Source organism: Podarcis cretensis (assembly GCF_951804945.1).
Source record: "Podarcis cretensis genome assembly, chromosome: 3".
Lineage (NCBI taxonomy): Eukaryota > Metazoa > Chordata > Lepidosauria > Squamata > Lacertidae > Podarcis > Podarcis cretensis.
The window spans coordinates 29,065,888-29,086,269 of NC_137172.1; the positions used below are offsets into that span (position 1 = coordinate 29,065,888).

The 20,382-nt window shown below is 40.9% G+C and overlaps 1 protein-coding gene across 13 annotated transcripts in view; it reads right to left on the reverse strand.

The window, feature by feature from the left end:
• The window catches only part of ESRRG (estrogen related receptor gamma), a 496,182-nt gene that overhangs the window by 254,052 nt on the left and 221,748 nt on the right, over positions 1-20,382 (reverse strand). For 3 of the 13 annotated variants that reach the window (XM_079968782.1, XM_079968780.1, XM_079968787.1), the window contains exon 4: positions 19,522-19,550. The exons of the other annotated variants lie outside the window; for them this stretch is intronic. The gene's annotated coding sequence lies outside the window, so the exon portion shown is untranslated. The remainder of the gene's footprint in view (positions 1-19,521; positions 19,551-20,382) is intronic. 13 annotated transcript variants of the gene reach the window in all.

The window sequence follows — 20,382 nt, forward strand, 5'->3', positions numbered from 1 at the left end:
TCCAGCTTGTGTTCAGGCAAGTGGAACCAGGACTTTAACTGAATGTTAAAAGGTTTCAATCTTGTGCTTCATCCCAATTTACTTCCTGTATAAAACCAGGACATTTAGTAAAAGCAGCAGGACAGGTGGCATAGCCTGTTCTGGTGTAATTTCAAAGCAATTACAATCGTATTAATTATTATTATGCATATATTCTTGATAGTTAATTTACGGAAATAAACCTGTAATCTGGCAACACCAATCACTGCTGTTTAAACAGAAACTCATGGGAACATAAATTTACAAGATTAATTAAATAATGTTTTCAACTATAAAAACTATATAGTTTTTAACAATTCCATTTGAGAAACATATTTCAGGGGCACTTGTCTATGTTTTTACTGGAGCTTCTGGAGGCTTTTACCAAGCATAACTATCTCTATACTACAATGAAAAAGGGGAGCACGATGGGGAACTTAAAAAATAGTGTTCAGAATTCTGATAGACATATATGGAAAAGGTTATCCATAACACTGGTAGTAAGAGTAGGAGCAAAATCAAACCATTGCCTGTCTATCAAATTTTAATCTGATTATCTCCCACTTGGACTGCTGCAATGCGCTCTTTGAAGGTGACTCGGAAACTATAACTAATCCAGAATGTAGTTGCCAGACTGGTGTCTGGGGTCGGCCGCCAGGACCATATAACATGGATTCTAAAGGATCTATGTTGACTCCCAGCATGTTTCTGAGCACAATTCAAAGCGTTGGTGCTGACTTTTAAGCCCTAAATGGCCTCGGCCCAGTATACCTGAAGGAGCGTCTCTACCCCCTTCATTTAGCCTGGACACTGAGGCCTAGCTCCAAGGGCCTTCCAATGGTTCCCTCACTGTGAGAAGTGAAGTTACAGGAAAACAGGAAGAGGGCCTTCTCAGTAGTGGCGCCCACCTTGTGGAATGTCCTGTACTACTCAGTGTTTCCAGTCTCAAGGAAAGTAGGCTACTTGGAGGATCTGGTCACCCTGCCTGAATAGTATTGCAGTGAGTTTGGGAGACTGAATTGTTGAAGTAACCAGGTCAGATTCTTGGTGAGTTAACGGGCCCTAGGAATTGTTGTTAGTTTTCTCCCAGAAAGCAAAGGGGTGGGGTCCCCTTCCTCATCTGGCTGGTAGTGAGAAGGACCATAGCCAGAGAGTTGAGTGTGTGAGCTGGGCTAGAAGCAGGCAGAAGCCAGAGAGTCAGAGCCATGCTTGACTTCTGCTGGAATCCATGTCTGTGACTATTGGGGGGAGCTTTTCACCTTGCCTGGCAGAGAAACCACGTGCTGAGCCCCTCCTGGGCAACAGCCGCTCGCCCGTGACTCCCAAGCCTCCCCCATACAAAGGGGGAAGGGCGCAGGCGATTGGGGAAGGCTTGGGAGTTATGGGCGGACATTTATGTTTCACAGGGTGCGAAAGAACAGCTTTGCACCTTTATCCAATATGCATGTGTGCTTGGGCCCAGGGTCTTTTGCCTCACCATCCCCACTACTGACTCCCTGTTGCTACTCGGCTTCAAAAAAAAAAAAAAAAAAAAGTGTCCCCGGATTCATTGAAAAAAATCTGGTAACCATAGGGTAGTTGTCCCTTTTGCTCCTTTTGTTGGGAAGAGCTGGATTCACATCTCTGACCACCCAAAAAGTTCAACAGGTGACACCTGGCCTATCACAGCCTGAGCCTCACCTGCCTCACAGGGCTGTTTTTATAATAAAGTGGGGTGCCCTACCCCCCAATATTCTGGCAGATAACTTCAGCATGGCTGCTCTGAAGAAGAAAAGTCCTGGAACTATCCTCCACTATGTATCCCCTCCATTACCCCACCAGATTTACATACCGCAATCTGCTGGGATGTTCTCCAGCATACAAACCAGGCAAATTTTAGAATTTGTGTTCTTGCACATTTCAATTGGATTTTCACAAACGTTCTCGGTGGACTGTGCCCCTCATGATATAAATGTAATATAAAGCACACAAATGCTCTAAAATGACATGGAAGCAATTGAAACTGATATAAAAATATTAATAGGAATGAATGTCAAGAGAAGGGGTGTAACTGAAAGCAGTTCTATATCTAGCCTAATGTAACCTGTAAAGTTCCTAAAGACAAGGCTAAGGGTAATGGGTTATATCAGCCTTTTAAGAGTCTGGAAAATGTACAGGTTACTTCTCAAGATCACTCAGAACTGGCACTGTCAACACTATCCCTGTACCACACACCTCTTCTTCCCTCTGTTTATTTTGCTTCTGTATCATATTGCTGAATGCTGGAGAATTAAAAATAACACATCAAGCCACTGTTAACACCCAGTCTCCCTCCCACAAGGCTAAGAACTCTGTTTTCTGACTATACTTTGTGAAAGCAAGTAGAACCGTCACATGCACTGCATGCTAAAGGCCGCAGCCTTTGTCTTCTCCAAGTTCTGTCTATTTCAGAGGCTAACATGCTGCAATTAGTCTAATTAATGTGAAACAATGAGCTGTGTTACCACTTATCAAATTGATTGTTCCCCTATCAAAACAAAACAGGCTGGCTTTTTGATGTAATTTCAAGAGATGATTTGAAATGTCATGTTGCTGCAAGCCAATTACCTTATGACTGGAGTCACGGTCAACAGAATACATAATTAGCAGGAGTTTGGGAAGGCTGCTTACTGCTCATATGCTAATTAACTGTCTTTTGTCATAAAACAAAAAGGTTGTAGCTAGGGTTGTGAAATAGGTCTTTTTTATTTACATTTCTTTGTGCTTATCAATGTGAGGCATGACAATGCAAAAGAATGGAGAATTTTAATTCCGCTACTTCAGATTAATACTGAGCTGCAAGGTCAGGCTTAATGTGGGACTACAATAACATTCAAACTCTGTTTCATGCAACACTCAGGCTGCATTTAATAACAGACACAGGGGAAAATTAAGCACAACGCGAGTCTCATTCCCAAGAGTCATTGAGACTCACCTAATGAATCACAACATTAAACCAATATCATACTCTTTTTCTCCCAAAGTAGAAAGTCTCTAAATGTACTGTGTGGGCTACCCTGCCAGCTCTAAATTGCTCAGTGGCTACTATTCTAACCACTGTTATGGAAGAACAAAAGGCAACACTCTTAGTCCTAAATGCATCTATTTTGGAAGAATAACCTATTATGTAAATTTCTTGTGGCAAAACTGGTCCATGCTTTGATGTTGTGACAATAAGAGGAAGTAAATGAAATTTCAAGCTGCAAGACTGAAGCTCCTCCCAGATTTGAGTCATCATGTGCTGTCATAAGATATCATTTTCCTTGTAACAAAAATCCTGGCCTTGAGGAAAGACATCTGAATTCCCCTTAATAACCGTAAAATAAACTTCCCCAGTAGCAGGGTCCTCAAGCAATTTGGATATCTCCCCCACAGCTGCTTTTAAAGGGAATTTTGAAAGTTAGTGTGGGAAGGACTGAACAAAAATCAGTCTGTGGTCAAGTCTCCCTTCTTTTAAAATTTAATTTAAAAGAAACTGAACGCAATGGAACTGAATTCCAATAAAACATACATAGGATTGTACTGTAACATAAGATAGACTTTTGCAGTAACATATCCCTTTTAATAAGAACAAAATAAGTCATAAAATGTTAAAGTAGGAATCGAAAACAAAACAATTTCTATAGCATATGCTGGGTTTCACTATGTCTGAACAACAAAATTAGTAGATCCATACAAAACTAAAGACTTTTCATGACAAATAGGTAAAGGTAAAGGGACCCCTGACCATTAGGTCCAGTCGTGACTGACTTTGGGGTTGCGGTGCTCATCTCGCTTTATTGGCCGAGGGAGCAGGCCTACAGCTTCCGGGTCATGTGCCCAGCATGACTAAGCCGCTTCTGATGAACCAGAGCAGCGCACGGAAATGCCGTTTACCTTCCCGCCGGAGCGGTACCTATTTATCTACTTGCAGTTTGATGCGCTTTCGAACTGCTAGGTTGGCAGGGGCAGGGACCAAGCAATGGGAGCTTATATTTCATGACAAATATAAAGTTCTTATTCACTTAAGTGTTAGGAATACAGACCTTGACTCTGGCCCTGGCCCACTGATGAGGCGGGGGGGCAGCCACATTGAGTGGCAAAAGCCCAAGAAGAGGCTTTGCCTTCAACGCCCACCCTCTGTCTCCTCCAGCAGCAGCAGTGGGTTCTGGCAAGATCTCACAGAGTAAATGAGAGCTTGTAAGACTTCAGCAAGATTTGCCGGAAAACGCTACTGCTGCCAGCACTTTGTTGGCACCGCCACTGCTGCTGGTGCAGTACAGGTAAGAGAGGCACAGCGTTGTCAGTGGGGCAGTGAGGGGATCACCCCACCTGGTTCATGTCCACTTTTATCTAAACACAACCTGGCATTATGTCCAAACTCAGAAAAACTATGGACAGTGATAGCTATGGTTAATAAAACAAGCCACACGCAAACTGTGGACCATGTTGCTAGTTTGGTTTAGTAGGTAAAAATTAGCCACAATTTAGAGTTCAGAATCAATACTAAACTGCGGTTAACTAAACAGAAGCTGAAGCTTTTGATCTTCTTGCACTGTGCACTGTGGCTCAGTGGCAGAGCTTTGCATGCAGAAGGTCTCAGATTCAATCTGTGGTAGGACTTGAAATGTCCCTTCTCTGAAGTCCTGGACTACTTCCAGACAAGGTAGACAATACCTAGATGGACCAATAGTCTGACTCAGAATAAGGCAGCTTCCTATGTTCCTATGTACTGTGATGGAACAGGACGGTACAGATGCACTGGGGTAATGCAGGCTAAGCCATGTTTTAGTGTAGCATTTGAATATAGCCATTTTATCATGCCAGTGAAATCCTTGGTCATAAGCCCACAGCTCAGCTCCGTTTTTATGTTGTGATCTTGTATATGCATATTATTACTGTTTATGTATTTACTTTAGAGGTGGAGAACACTCCTGCTGCTTCATGGAACAAAGAGGGAGACAGAGAAGCAGGAGAGGTGGGGGCACTGGCACAGGAAGAGGAGTGCAGAGGGAGCGCACCACCCCCAGCAGAGTGATCCCGGTGGGGTGCCATCACGGCTGCCTCCTGCCCAAGCTGGGTGCCACACCCCTGCAGGCGCCATGCCTCGCTCCCAGGACACGTGCCAGCCCTGCCCCGCCTGCTCTCCGCCCACCTCCACCACTGGGTGGGGGCAGGAGGCGAAACCCTTGGCTCTACACCAGCATGATCTATCGCTCCTTCTTCCTGCACTTGCTCTTTACTCTCCAATCCTGAAGCTTCTCCTGTCCCTGACTTTCATCTCCTGGCTGTTACATGTTCACCTATCACTGACCCCTTCTTCCAAGTTAGTCCCCAACCCTTCTTCTCCCAGTGCCCACTGAATACTCATCAGTATCCAGCCACCATTCCTTAGTGACCAGCCAGTCCCTAACATCCTGCAGCAATGTCCATTATTTTGTAAAAAGCTATTTTGGGGGAGATTTTTTAAAGAGCCAGACAGTTTTATTCTTCTTTTCCCATAAAGGACCCCTCTTTTAAAAAGAAGTAGCAGCAGATATTTTCTACATGAAAGTTACCCCATGCACCACACAGCAACACCCCTTTCCATGAATTGAGATGAAGATACCTACTAGATTTGGGCTATTGATAGTATAGTGCTAGAGAATATTTCCCCCCTTGTCATCTCGAAATACCTTACATTTTTATTGTGAATTTTGAAACCTAAAACTAACATGAAAACACTAATTTCTTCTGCTGCTGTCATTTACTAGAATCAATATCATCCTTCCTGTCTTTATTCAGCAGAGAAAACAAAGTTAATCCCAATTTCTAAAGAGCCAGATAATAAAGGAGTCAAGGGATCATTAGTCTAATTAACTCATTCCTGTTTTCAGTTTACATTTCATTATGCCATTACACTCTCTGAAATGTCAATTTTTATATTCCATGAAAAACTGTTTAACATACGAACATTAAATTAAACAAATCATAGCATATATTATATATTACAGATAATCAATGTTACCTCAAATTTGAGAAAATTACATTCAGCTAAATAATAACCTTAAGCAAAGCTGACTTAATACAAAACTTACTGTATAAATATTTGTGTTATGATTTTTATGTTATATCTCTTCTTGTAGCTATGATGAGAGATGCTTGTATTCAGTGAGATTATTATTGTCGGCAAAATTAAGCATGCACTTAAGTATGTTCGTGTCCCTGGGTCTATCTTTTGCCACCACAACTGGCCTGACATCCTTTATGGAAAGCCTTCAAATATGAAATGTTCCTCCATATAGATCTAACAATTACAGAAAATGCAGTATTCCCATTGATTTTCAATTTCCAGAGAATGCTAAATGTGAGAACAGAGTTCCTCAGAGGCAATAAGCTCGTTATAGCTTTCTAATACTGCCACTTATCAATAGCTTTTTACTTATTTTTGTTTTTATTACAAAATACAACACAAGTTGTATATTGCTTTAGCTGTTGATTCCTATAGAGAGGGTTTTCCATGGGTTGGTTTTTAAAGAAATGTTTTCAGTATTAGTAATTGCTTACTAGGCAAGTCACAAATAGCTCAGTCTCCAGAGATATGCAAATTGCTATCAATTGAGTATTCCAAATGTGAATATGCAAAGGAATGTAAGAAGTCAAAAGAAACACGAACATCCATGTACTGTGTAGCTGGTACAACACATTTCTGGATTAGTTGTGCAAGGCAGGGCCATCTGAATTATTTTTCCCCATAGCAGGAAAGGACATGATGGGAAGCATTCCCTGTGCAAAAGAATGCATCAGGCCAGAACCATGATGAAAGGAGCATGCATTCTTCTGGGCTTGAGGTAGTGCCCCTTGACTTGTGACACTGGCTGTCACACAGCAAGTACGGTAAATCACACTGTTCAAAGTTGGAGTTAACTCTTTTTAAGCAAAAACACAATTTTCACAGTCTTGGCTAAATATCAGGCCTAATGAGCACAGCAGCTCATCCCTGGCAGGTCTTACCCCATGCATCAGTTGCCAAGGCTGAAAGCCCGCCCCCTTCCCCCAGCTATCTAAGTTCCCTCCTCTCCAGGGTTTTCCCCCCAAGCAATCAGACTTCACCTGCATCTTGTGGCTCTGCTCATTTGAGCCCTCTTCTAGTTCTGGGAAACAGGCAGGAGGAGAGCTTGTCACGGTATAAAGAGGAGACACCCATGATTCTTCACCAGCCTGACTTATCTCTGCCTCTTGGCTTCTCTCCTTCCACTTGCCTGCTTTGGATCTGCCTCTGATTCTGGACTTCTCTCAGCCACAGGCTCTCCCAGCTCACTAAGCCCAGTTATCTCTTCAGATTCAATCACCTCTTCCCAGTCTTCTACCTCTTCTCCCTCCTTTTGGACCTGGAAGAGGACAGAACCAGGGCAGAACAGGGCGAGGTGCACTTATGCATGCTCTCTTGATGCACGCAGGGGCCAGGAATGGAATAATTAAATATACAAATAAGTATATAATGAAAATACGCACTTGTGTTTTAACTATCCTTATGAAGCTACTTTAAAGGACATGTTTTCCTAGCCCAGCTTATCAAATTAATGATGTTCTGATCAAACCCAAAACAAATATTTGTTCTCATCTTGCATCTCTCTACTTCTTTCTTTCTTTCTTTCTTTCTTTCTTTCTTTCTTTCTTGGTATTATTTGATGCTATCCCAAAGCCATCTATTGCGAGAAAAAGAACAAAGTGATAAACAGCCTTGTTTGCAGAGAACGCCATGAAAAATCCTTTATTTGGGCTTTTAAGCAAACTTGAAATGTTAAAGCAAAAACAAGTGCTAAACCCAGAGCTATGGTACGGTAAGCCCTGTCTAACAAGGTGTTGAGCACCAAAGCCCAAGGGAGTGTTGGTGTTCTCACTGTGAAGATTAGACAAGAGCACTCACGCAGGACACAGAGGGAATATGATGGGACAAGAAGTGAGCAATCCCAGCAGACACTCTGTTGAAATGTCAGTCAGGCACACTGCCGCCACCACCTTTCACAGAGCTAAACATCTCTTTATGTCAGAACAAATTGGGCAATCCTCAAATCTTTTTTCTTTTCCCTAACTTCAATGTGATGAGTGCAGGGAATGAGAACAGGAGAGACGGTGGGAGGGAGGGAGGGAGTGTGAAGAGACAGTTCAGTTCAGTTCACATGAAAGCACTGTGACACACTAAAAGACTGAATACTGATATTGGCAACTCTTACATTCTTATCAGAGTAGTCGTTGCAGCAGCAGCAGAGGTTTACTGCAACTTCATCAGATTATTTCTTCCTTTTCTAGATGTTCAGGACACTTCTTCAGAAATATGTTCATCCCACAAATATGTCAATATATCATTTTAATTATTTGCGTATTCACTTCTCACACCCCTATCTGCTCCTAAGACTTTTCCGTAATGACTTAGAATATAACCTTTAAACTGTAAAGGACCCAGTTTGACTCTCTTCAGCTAAGACACTGTCTCTCATATCTCCCATTTGTAATAGGAGAACAATAATATTAAAAGATGTGTTACAAGGATTTCTAATGTAAGGTGAAGTGTCATGAACACTGAAATATTATATAAAAGCTAGGCAGTATTATCTATCAAAATGTATTGGTTGGATCCAGACTAGAATTGTATTTATGGAATATGTGAGTCTGGAATAGGCAGATCTTGGGTTGCCCAGCTGGCGTAAGTCTTTCAACCATGGTGAGTCAAGCTTTTAAGCTCTCTGCCTTGCTTACCAGGCTGTGTGAGGATCTTGCAAGAGAAAAAAAAAAACCTGTTCAAAAGAACCTTTTAAGCTTTCCACTTCTCTGTATTTAATTTGTTCAATTTTAACTGACTACCAATCCACAATGAACAGTTGAAATCATGGAAGTTAAATGCACAAAAAAAGGTAAAGGTAAAGGTACCCCTGACCATTAGGTCCAGTCATGAATGACTCTGGGGTTGTGGCGCTCATCTCGCTCTATAGGTCGAGGGAGCCGGCATTTGTCTGCAGACAGCTTCCTGGTGATGTGGCCAGCATGATTAAGCCGCTTCTGGCGAACCAGAGCAGCGCATGGAAATGCCGTTTACCTTACCGCCGGAGTGGTACCTATTTATCTACTTGCAGTTTGACATGCTTTCGAACTGCTAGGTTGGCAGGAACAGGGATCAAGCAACGGGAGCTCATCCAGTCACGGGGATTCAAACCGCCGACCCTCTGATCGGCAAGCCCTAGGCTCTGTGGTTTAGACCACAGCACCACCCTAAATGCAGATAAGATATGACTTACCCGTAATTCCATTTTGACATTATTATGCTACACATATGCATATATAATGGAAGTCTACCAAAGAACTAGGAGAAACCTTCTTTTCCCTAAACCATACAACAGGAAAAAGTTTCTTTTAATCATTTTTTAATATCAAATACTGTCTCTTCCAATTATTCTGAAACTACATAGAAAGAGTGAGAAAACACTTGTGAACGCCAGGAGAAATAAGGAAAAATGAACAGCGAGGAAGGAACTCGGATGGAATAGAAGAAAAGGGCAGCTTCAGAAGGCATCACATGAAATGAGGTTGGGGGCTGCATGTGGGCCACAGGTTGTCCATCTGTGTTGTAGAAAATGATTAATTCCTAATGTTTAATTATAAAACACTTTAAAATGAACCAGGACCAGTAAAAGTTTTTTTTTAAAAAAAAATAGCTGATGATTTGCATTTTAATGTGCAAGTAAGAAAGTGTAACCTACCTGTATAGCTCATCTAGTCAGTGGCCATCAACACTAACAAAAACAATAACATATAATAAACTCTGCAACGTTTATGGTATTCCTAAAAGGAAGACAGCCTTTTTAAGCAAACGAAATGCCATTGATTTTTGCAGGTGTTTAACAAAGATAAGCTGAAAGGAGGACTTCTATTCTAAATTTGATGGTGGCAAAAATTAATTTGAATATGTTCAAAAACAAGTCTTCTAAAATGGCAGTAAAAGAAAAAATGACAAAGATGTAAATAACATTTCTCATATTATTGTGAGATATGGAATAAAAATGTTCAAAATTCAAAGAGTCGTGCTGCAGCAAAACAGCATTTCATTTAAATATCATATTATTTGGGAACCATCAAAACAGATGTGCTGCTTACTTATTTGTTTGTTATTAAGCAGGAAAGTATTTTAAGCCTCTCCAGGTGTATATGCAATCCAAAATATAGCCACCTAGATTTATATAGCCACCTAGATTTTTTGCTCTCTTTTTTTTATTAAGAGCAACACCTCCTTCAGGTCAAAAAAGAACTCTAGTGAAAATGAGCCATTGCCCATTTAATTTCTTAGGATGATTTAACAGATATAGGGGTGTTCTGCCGTCTGGGGAAGAATTGGTGGAAGTTTGGGGGAAGGAGAGTAAGTCTTCGTGATGATGGAACTACTTCCCATATGTCTGTACTTCAAGACCATGAACGGCAGACAAAACTGTTGGCTAAGGGGAGTTCAGAACCCACCATAACTCCTTTACAGTGAAAGAAAGAAATAGGTGGCAAAAAAGGCTACAATTGAGGAAAATTCCCTCATAGGATTGGATTAAGGAAATGAAGAGACAGCCCAATCTACTGTTACTTTTCAGTTGACTTATAGTTACAAACCCCAGCCTGGTTTGAAGTAATATAAACATTTATTATTATTTTTACTGCTATTTTGTGCAAATATGATATATCATAAAACTTGTATTTTTTTAAGAAATAATGTTTTTAAAGATGCATGTGCACAGGTAAACAAATAACTGTATGCATGTCCACAATGAACTTGTTTTCCAGGCTAGGCATGACGCACACATTGTTGTTGATTGCTCTTTTGTGCAAATATGGTTTAAGGAAAAACTTGTATTAGATTAAAAAAAACCAAGTCTATGTGCACAGGTAAACAAGTACCCATGCACGTGCCCACAACTGATCTCAGGTTGACAAGTACTAATTTAGGAATGGGATAAATACATTCCATCAAGCACTTGCTAGTATGGATGGGAAACATTTCGATTTTGGAAATGTAAAACTGAAAGTGCTCATGAGTTGGGCTGGGCGGTATCTGGTTTTCAACATTGTGATATAAAGGTAAAGGTAAAGGTACCCCTGCCCGTACGGACCAGTCTTGACAGACTCTGGGGTTGTGCGCCCATCTCACTTAAGAGGCCAGGGGCCAGCGCTGTCCGGAGACACTTCCGGGTCACGTGGCCAGCGTGACATCGCTGCTCTGGTGAGCCAGAGCCGCACACGGAAACGCCGTTTACCTTCCCGCTGGTAAGCAGTCCCTATTTATCTACTTGCACCCGGAGGTGCTTTCGAACTGCTAGGTTGGCAGGCGCTGGGACCGAGCAGCGGGAGCGCACCCTGCCGCAGGGATTCGAACCGCCGACCTTTCAATCGGCAAGTCCTAGGCGCTGAGGCTTTAACCCACAGCGCCACCTGTGTCCCTAACATTGTGATATATCACTAGCTAAATATCATGATACATATCACAATACATATCTGCAGTGGCAGAGGGCTTTGGCGTGCCTCCCCATGGCGGAGGAGGGTGTGCCACACTTCCCCACAGCAGCCAAGGGCCTTGACCAGACTCCCTGCAGCAGTGGAGGGCCTTAAAATGTAACGAAGCAGTAGAGTTAATAAAAATAACTTCTATGTACAGTGGTACCTCGGGTTACATACGCTTCAGGTTACAGACTCCGCTAACCCTAAAATAGTGCTTCAGGTTAAGAACTTTGCTTCAGGATGAGAACAGAAATCGTGCTCTGGTGACGCGGCGGCAGCAGGAGGCCCATTAGCTAAAGTGGTGCTTCAAGTTAAGAACAGTTTCAAGTTACGAACGGACCTCCGGAACGAATTAAGTACTTAACACGAGGTACCACTGTAATATATTTAATATATTTTCAGCTAATTTAAGAGTAGTTTAAGTGATTTACTCATCAAGTTGCATAAGTGTAAATGAAATAAGTATAAATAAAACACAGGTAAAATCAGTAAAACCTCTGAAAAGGAATTATTGATTAACAAAGTTGTGTATCGACCCATCTAAGTCTGTTTTGGTCACTTCACTACCTTGATTCCTTGCAATATGCCACCTCCGTGGGGACGCAGACTGCTGCATTGTGCATCAGTCCCTTTTGCCCTATGGCACTTTAAATCCGGACCTTGCACCTCCAAGTCTGCCAGACTTTCATCACAGTTCAATTTCAATTAAGCCACTCACTATTTACAGCAATGTAACGGAAAGTAGATTTTGGCTCATTATCACTATAAATCTGAAGTAATATACTAGTGTCTCAAGACATTACTTCATTTTCATAACTAGGAGAAGATTTCATTTCTGTGGATTTGTGTTAAAAGCAATTTGGAAACTTTGCAACAATGATATTACTTACCATAAAACTGAAAGCAATGAAAGTATCATGAGGAGCAGCTCTTGCGTAATCTTCATATCTAATTCTTCCATCTTAATTACTGTGGGAATTTAAGTGTGCTATGTTCTTAAGTACTCTAAAGAATTAGCTCATTTAAGAAGAAAAATATCATTATTTTGAAATAACCTTTTCTCTTTCCACTCTCCATTTCGTTCTTAAATTGTAATGTGTCTGTGTGTCAGGGAGGGGGTATATCCAAATCTTTATAATTAGAACCAGAGAACAGGGGCAAGTCTGGGAGTTCACTGTGGCGTAAACTAACTATGATTCTTTTCTATTATTAGGACATGGGTAAAAAGCTAGTTCCTTGGGTTATTGCAAATGCAGCTTAAAAAATGAGTGGCCAGCATAGCATCGGAGGAGCGAATTGCAACACAATTCTATGCATTACTCAGAAGTAAGTCATGTTTAGTTCAATGTAGAGTGCACCCAAGTGACACAAGATTTCAACCATCTACAATACCTACAATCAGGACTGGTCCTACCCATTAGGCAGAGTGAGGCAGCTGCCATTGGCAGTGGATTGTAGAGGTCAGAGAAGTGGTGAGATGTTGGGAGGACAGAGCTGCAGAGTTGACCACAAGCCCTGGCCTGAAGCCTCAAAGATTAGCCTGCTACCACCAGTCTTGGAGTAAAATTCAGCGACCCATCTAGACAGCTTCTGTATGTGCCCTTTCCTGGGTTCACCCTGCCAACAATGTACAATTCCAATGAAAGTGATTGTGTGGAAGAATTTTGTAGAGGAAAACAAAACAACTTTGCCATTAATATACTTGATTTTCCTGAGATAGCATAACTGTCAGGAGCTCGTCCTACACTCGAGTAGAACCCTGGCAGAGACACATGCCTGACTGGCATGTTCTCTCCCTCCTGGTCTATCGTTCGGGAGCTTTGAAAGCTTTCTTCAGCCCGAACATCACAGCGACCAATGCCAACAATGCCAACTTAGGGATCCGCAGTTTGCGAAACACACCTCAGCAAGTCAGCATTTTGGCTAATCTACTTTATTTACATATAAACACACACGGAGCACTGCAACATGGCTCCCTCTCTCTCTAGCATCAGAAAGCAAAGAGAAAGGACAAAGGACAATAGTCCCACTTCACGGAACACAGTAACACAAACATCCTGTCTCCGTCACTTCCCACTCTGTGGAGTCAAAACATACACCATCATGTGATAGACAACAATCCCATGCCTGCAATCACGGAGCAGGAATTCTAACAATAACTATACTAATGACTGAAAATAAGCCATTAAAAACTGAACATTTAAAATATTCTTACCACTTCATCCCCCCCCCCCTTGCCAGTGCATTGTGAGGTTTTAAACATGCCATTCATGGATGAGCATCAAGAATTGTGGTCATTTAACACACCCTATAAACATAGACTCGATAACAAGTATTGATCTTATGTTCCTGGAAGAGTGGCTCCTGGCCTCAGCTGTGAGTGGTTACGCCTCTTGATGTTCATAAACTCAAGCATCAAGCCACTGAGTAATCATTACAGAAAGACTGAGAGTGGGATTTCTGCAAAATACAGTGCCAACTCCTATTATATTATTGCTGTGATTGTGGGTGGGGGAGAGATATTAGACAAGAGTAGAGTAGTCTACGTCTATGAAAGGTACTCGGTTCAAACCCCCTTTCAGCTCATGAGGGTCTATTACAAGCGCGGGGTTGCTGTAAGAATAAAACACAATGAAATGGCCAAGAAATTAGTACATGAGAAATTACTACAGGAATGATAAAAAGGTAATGTTTTTTCTCTTATACTATGGGCCCATGCTCCACATCACAAACTGCTTACAAAAGTCCTCTCCATTTTAAAAGTGGTTTGCTCCAGTTGAGAACCACGGGCAAGAAGCCCCCTTAGCCATGAAGAACTAATTGCTCTGTTTCTTGGATGCTGGCTCATGGATCTGTGTTCAGAGCTTCCTGAACTTGGCTTTTCCAAATGGCATTAGAAAACACTCTCCTATTTTCATTATAGGACCCTTTTGAGAATTGAAAACATATTATCACACCATTTTCTCTTTCCCACATGCTTTCCCTGTAAAACATTGTTTCTTCCTTTAGTCATTTCACAGACCTTAACAGTGCAACAAAATTCATTTATTTCTGAATTACTGTTATTTGTCTCGATGCTAGTGACAGAGCAAATATTTGGCTCAGTTGGTGTAATTCAGCAAAATAGCCAGATTTGATTGGGTGAATTAAGGAATGACTACTGTGGTGCAATCTGATATCCTAACATTTGTTTCAGTCAATCAGCATAGGTATTTGTTTTCTTCTTTACTCATGTTCCCTACCAGATTTCTCTCATGTCAAGAAATATCCTATGGATGCTACCATAGCTTCCAGTGCCCTGATTAGTAAGAAGGGACAGGAGGCCCTGTATAATTGTTGTGGCATTGGTGGGCTTTGTATTCTTAAGCTATTTAGAGCAGAGCAACTTCAGTTATAGCATGTTTTATGGGTCTGCATCAGCAATGCTTCAACCCCCTACAACGAACTGCCAAAGCTTCATAAAAGGGCTCTACAGGTATAGCAGTCTTACATACCACCTAAAGAATATCAAGTAAATCTCCACCAAAAGAGAACACATCTGCTTTAAATCCTTGACAGCTGGGAAAAATACCATACTCTTTTGCCAGACCAGCCATACAGCTGATGTATTGGGCATATGGGGCACTGCTACACAGCTGATGTATTGGGCATATGGGGCACTGCTCTGACTCACAATAATATCCATAAATATTAATTTGAAATTCCTGGAAATGAAACAGGGACAAATTACTTTCTTGTATCAGAGTGTGCATAAAAATACATATATTAGTGAAAATTGCTTTGCAAAAATGTGTATATAGGGCAAAATTGCATAAAATAATGTGTATATTAGGAGAAATTCACACAAAAATGCTGATACTTTTTCATAAAAGAAATCCCAGATGGATGTGGAAATGTGACGATATGAACTTAAGACTGGAAAAATGAGAAACTGATATTGAGAGATTTGCATGTTCCTTTCAGACACAAAGGACAGAGCACTGGACTTCAAGAAGGTTTCAGCCTCAGGCCACCCACATCCACTTAGGATTCCATGCTCTGCCTCATAGCATCAAAACTCATTCATCAGTGGGGGTATGACTTGTCTGTTCCACCGTATTGTTATGAGGGGGAAAGAAGAAAAAGAATGTAAAGCACTTTACAGACTACACTGATAAAATGACTTATCATAGCCATTGTCTTCATCATACAAAAAAGAATGCGATGATGTTTGTCCTGAACTAAAGTTTCAGCAACTTTTGTCACCAGCTTGAAAAAATGCTGAATCAATCTTCTAATTAGGAAGCTTTGTCCTAATGTTTTATTGATTTTAACTTCCAATAATTTAGTGTGGTACTATAAGTTCCCAAGTCTTTGATGACACAGCCTAAAATGCCACTGAATTTTATGCTGCGTACACCCACTATTCATTCTTATCCAGTCTGTGATCCTATGTGCAAATCTTATTTTACATTCCAAGAGTAGCATTTTTGGTGTTTAAAAAAGCGTTGTTCTAGCATATCTGTATCAGAGTATCAATTAGCACAAATTAAGTACACATGATACACTTCAGTTTGCTTGCGTCAATGAAAATTGCTCTTCACATAGCTTTAGATACTCTTTGGGCTAGCATTAGAATAAACGTTTTGGTCTCTCAGACTAAAAAGCAGACTATTATTTTAGTGAATAAGTAAACAACATTTCAACTGAATGCCACTGATTATCAAACAAAACAGTGAAATGGATCCAGAAATATGTATATGCTACACATCCAGAAGGGACGCGGGTGGCGCTGTGGGTTAAACCACAGAGCCTAGGACTTGCCGATCAGAAGGTCGGAGGTTCGAATCCCCGCGACGGGGTGAGCTCCCGTTGCTCGGTCCCTGCTCCTGCCCACCTAGTAGTTCGAAAGCATGTCAAACTGCAAGTAGATAAATAGGTACTGCTCCTGCGGGAAGGTAAACTGTGTTTCCGTGAGCTGTCTGGTTTGCCAAAAGCGGCTTAGTCATGCTGGCCACATGACCCAGAAGCTGTACGCCGGCTCCCTCGGCCAATAAAGCGAGATGAGCGCCGCAACCCCAGAGTCGGCCACAACTGGACCTAATGGTCAGGGGTCCCTTTACCTTTACCTTTACACATCCAGAGCCAGGTGCACCAACTCTAGGGGGCCAAGATGTTTTCAACTCTCTCAATATTTCCTGGAAGAGGGCCGGGTCCCTGGTGCACATTGCGCATGTGTGACATCACACACACAACGTGTCGCGTGTCACAGCTTCAGTGGCTGGCTCCTCCAGAGCACTCAGCCTCCTCCAGATGATGAGCCATCACGCACACAGCGTGCACCGAGCCCTCTCACTCTTTGGGGCAACCTGACGCCAATTTATGACTTTCACATTCAGACAGCAGCTCCCCAAACTGAGCTCCGTAACAACACAAAAAGAGCCTGCTGGACCAGGCCATTGGCCCATCTACTCCAATATCCTTCTCTCACAGTGGCCAACCAGATGCCTATGAGAAGCACACAAGCAGGACCTGAGTGCAACAGCGCTCTTCCCTCCAGAAACTGGTAATCATAAGAATTCCTACTGCTTCTGATAACCTCTGATAGTCTCCATAAATTTGTCTAATTCTCTTTTAAAAGCCTCTCATAGAAGCAAATTCTATAGCTTAATGAGAGAGAGAAATAAACGTTTCTCTGTCCACTTTTCTCCAACTCCACCATAAAGCATGATATCTGCTGTTAAAGAAATGGCTTAAATATGCGTACACGAATATTTAAGATGGGGATTGCACCTTTCAATGGATCTGTTTTTATGGTTATGGAACATCAACTTAATAATAGCAGTTCACTAATTCCTAACTATAGCCCTTAAGTGTTTGAATCATTCGGGAAAGCAACAAACTACACTAACTATACAGTATTATTCAGCAATGCCCTTCCCCATAGCTGACATACTATAAATGCTTACTTCAGGAGTGGGTAAGCTTTGGCCCTTCAGATGTTGTGGGATGACAACTCCCATCATCCTTGATCATTGGCCATGCTGGCTGGATATCATGGGATCTGGAATCCAGTAACATCTGGAGGGCCAAAGGAAAGGTTCCTAGAAATTCTCCTTTTAGGTGCATGTTTCATTGCCTAATGATGAACACACATACCACAGCAACTGGTAATGAATTAGTTCTCTTAATTGCCCCAGAGTCAGTTTTCATTCCCACAGGTGTGAGGTGGGGGTGGGAAGGCTTTAATCATTAATTGCTCTCATTTATCTTTTCATTTTTTAGTAGCAAATTAGCAAAAAATAAAAAATAAGTAATCAAGTTGCTAATTAAAGCCACACCACACATACACACCCATATCAACACCCATAGGAATAGAAACTGACATTGGGGCAATTAATTGGCTATCCAAAAAGCACCATATAGGCTATTTATTAGTTATTCACCTCCCACACCAATAAAGGAGGCTGAATCTTCTAACAGGAGTGCTTAATTATTTAAAGGCAAAGGAACCCTTAAAAGTCTTAACAGCACTTTGACTATCCACACTAGAAAGGCTGGTGCTACAACCGCATATAGTTACAAGAAGAAAAATCAACACCAACGAGGTTGGGGGGAAAGGGAGGGCAACACAGTAAACAGTGAAATGCAATGGGCTGATAATCACAATGTCTGGATCTTTAAAAATGGAGTGCACAAAGGATAGCAATTCCAGCGAAATCAGCAAGTGTGGAAGCAACCTTTGATTTGCCCAGAAACCATTGAGAGAGTTACTGACAGTGCCTTTCATATATAGCTTTCCCATCTATAACAGGAATCAATGACAGCACTCCTCCATGGCTCAGAAGCTCATATCCACCAGAAGCTGTGCTTCCAGAATTTTGAGTCCAGTTCTGTGGAAATCTCTCCAGCTGAGATAAGACTGGCCCAGTTGAACATCCAGCATTTAGTGAATATCTTTTTTTATTTAAGCAAGCATTTTCAGTATTTTCCCCCTGATTTTATGGTTAATTTTAATTGATTTTATCTTTAGTGTGTCTTTAGTCATTTTATTGTAACCTTAGAGACTATGGTGTTAAGCGGTATGTAAATAGTTGGAATAAATAAATAGGTTCTCAACCACTTCCCTATATCAAAAGCATGTTTCAAATGTCTCTGTCCTGTTTTCCAATGAATCAATATCAAAAGGGTAATACAGGCTTGCAATATCAAAATCTAGATCCCATCCCCTCCCCTCCCCAGATTGATAACTGTGTTAGTTTGTTGCAGCAAAACAACAACAACAAAGGTCTTGCAGAATCTCAGAGAGTAACAAATTATTTATGGCACAAGCTTTTTTGAACTAGAAGCATATGATAAAGCAGATTATATGCCACAAAATTTATGCCACATAATATTTTCTTCTTTAAAGGTGCTACAAGAGCCTTTGTCGATTCCCTTGATATTTTATCCTAAAATTGGGAGTGGTAGAAAATCTGTGTTTCTCCCATACCACATTTGAGTTTAAAACTGGCTTTAAAGGGGGGGGGCAAGGGATAGGAAAATACCCATAAAAAGCTGTGTATCCCACCAGCTGAGAGTTAAGGAGAAACAACAGGACTGGGTGAGCTGCTTGGCTTAAATCCTGCATCTTAAAAAAGACATTTCAAACTAAATAACTAAATCATCCTGAAAGTACCCAAAAGATGATGTAACAACGTTCTGAAAAATTAATTAAAGACACATTGCTGTCAGCTCCAGGAAAATAATAAAAGTTGGGAGATTAAGAGGCAAGCATATCTTTCTGAATTGTAAAATAGGTTTATGGGTCTTCTAATAACAATTTTTACTCAAACCTTACATAAATAGGCTTATATGATACAAATATTACGTGGGCTATGCGGAAACTACAACGTCCATAATCATGTTTAGGGATTACTTGACAGAACAGAGACATTTCATTTCTATTGGACCTAGGGATTACAGAAAAGAAACATCTAATATTCCATTTTTTAATTTCATGCATTTTTTATTTACCTTTAATGATGCTGTATATATTCATCATCCTGAAATATTAAAACAGTATGAAAAAAGTAATAAATTGGTGGAAAATTTAGGAAATGGGAATGCAACAGCACGCAAATCATACACTATCAAGTGCTTGATACACATTTAAAATTACTGCCTAGTACGGCAAAGCCAAATTCCTGGCAGATTTCTGAAGCGCAAAGTCACAATAAGAAGATCAGCAGAACAGCCTGAAATAATAGAATATTCATCCCCCTAATCCATATGCAATTCTTTAGGGCTTTTTTTTAACAATGCATATGAGGTCTGACTGTATTCAGGATTTAAATAAGTTGTCTCTCTTCCTCTCTCCATCCCTCCCCCTTACCCTTCTCTCTCCTCTCACACACAATCGCACTCGATTTTTGTAAAAAAATAAAATAAAAATGTATATACAGTTATCATTTCTGCTCTGCTGCACTCACGATGACAAGGTTAGCACATCTTCTCACACCTCAGATAAAAAATAGCTTTTTAAAACAACAAAAGTGTTAAAATAAATGTATTTATTCATACAAAATTTTAAAAGACTTATTTTATTTTATGGAAAGGAGATATTACACTTCCTTATTTTCCCAAATTATTGGGAAGCCTATGCAATGTGCGATGTTTTAAATTTTACATTCACCTTTTTTTTGCAAATAAATTGGAAGGGAAATGTATTTGGTATTAGATCTTTAAGATCATGCATATCTTTCCAGATACATGTGATTTTCGATGTATTTTTTAGAGAAGGGATAGTGACCTACTGAAGAATGGCTGAGAAAACTCAGATGCATATGCTAATAATGCTAACACAGCAAATGCCAGTGTGGATGTAAACACAGCAAA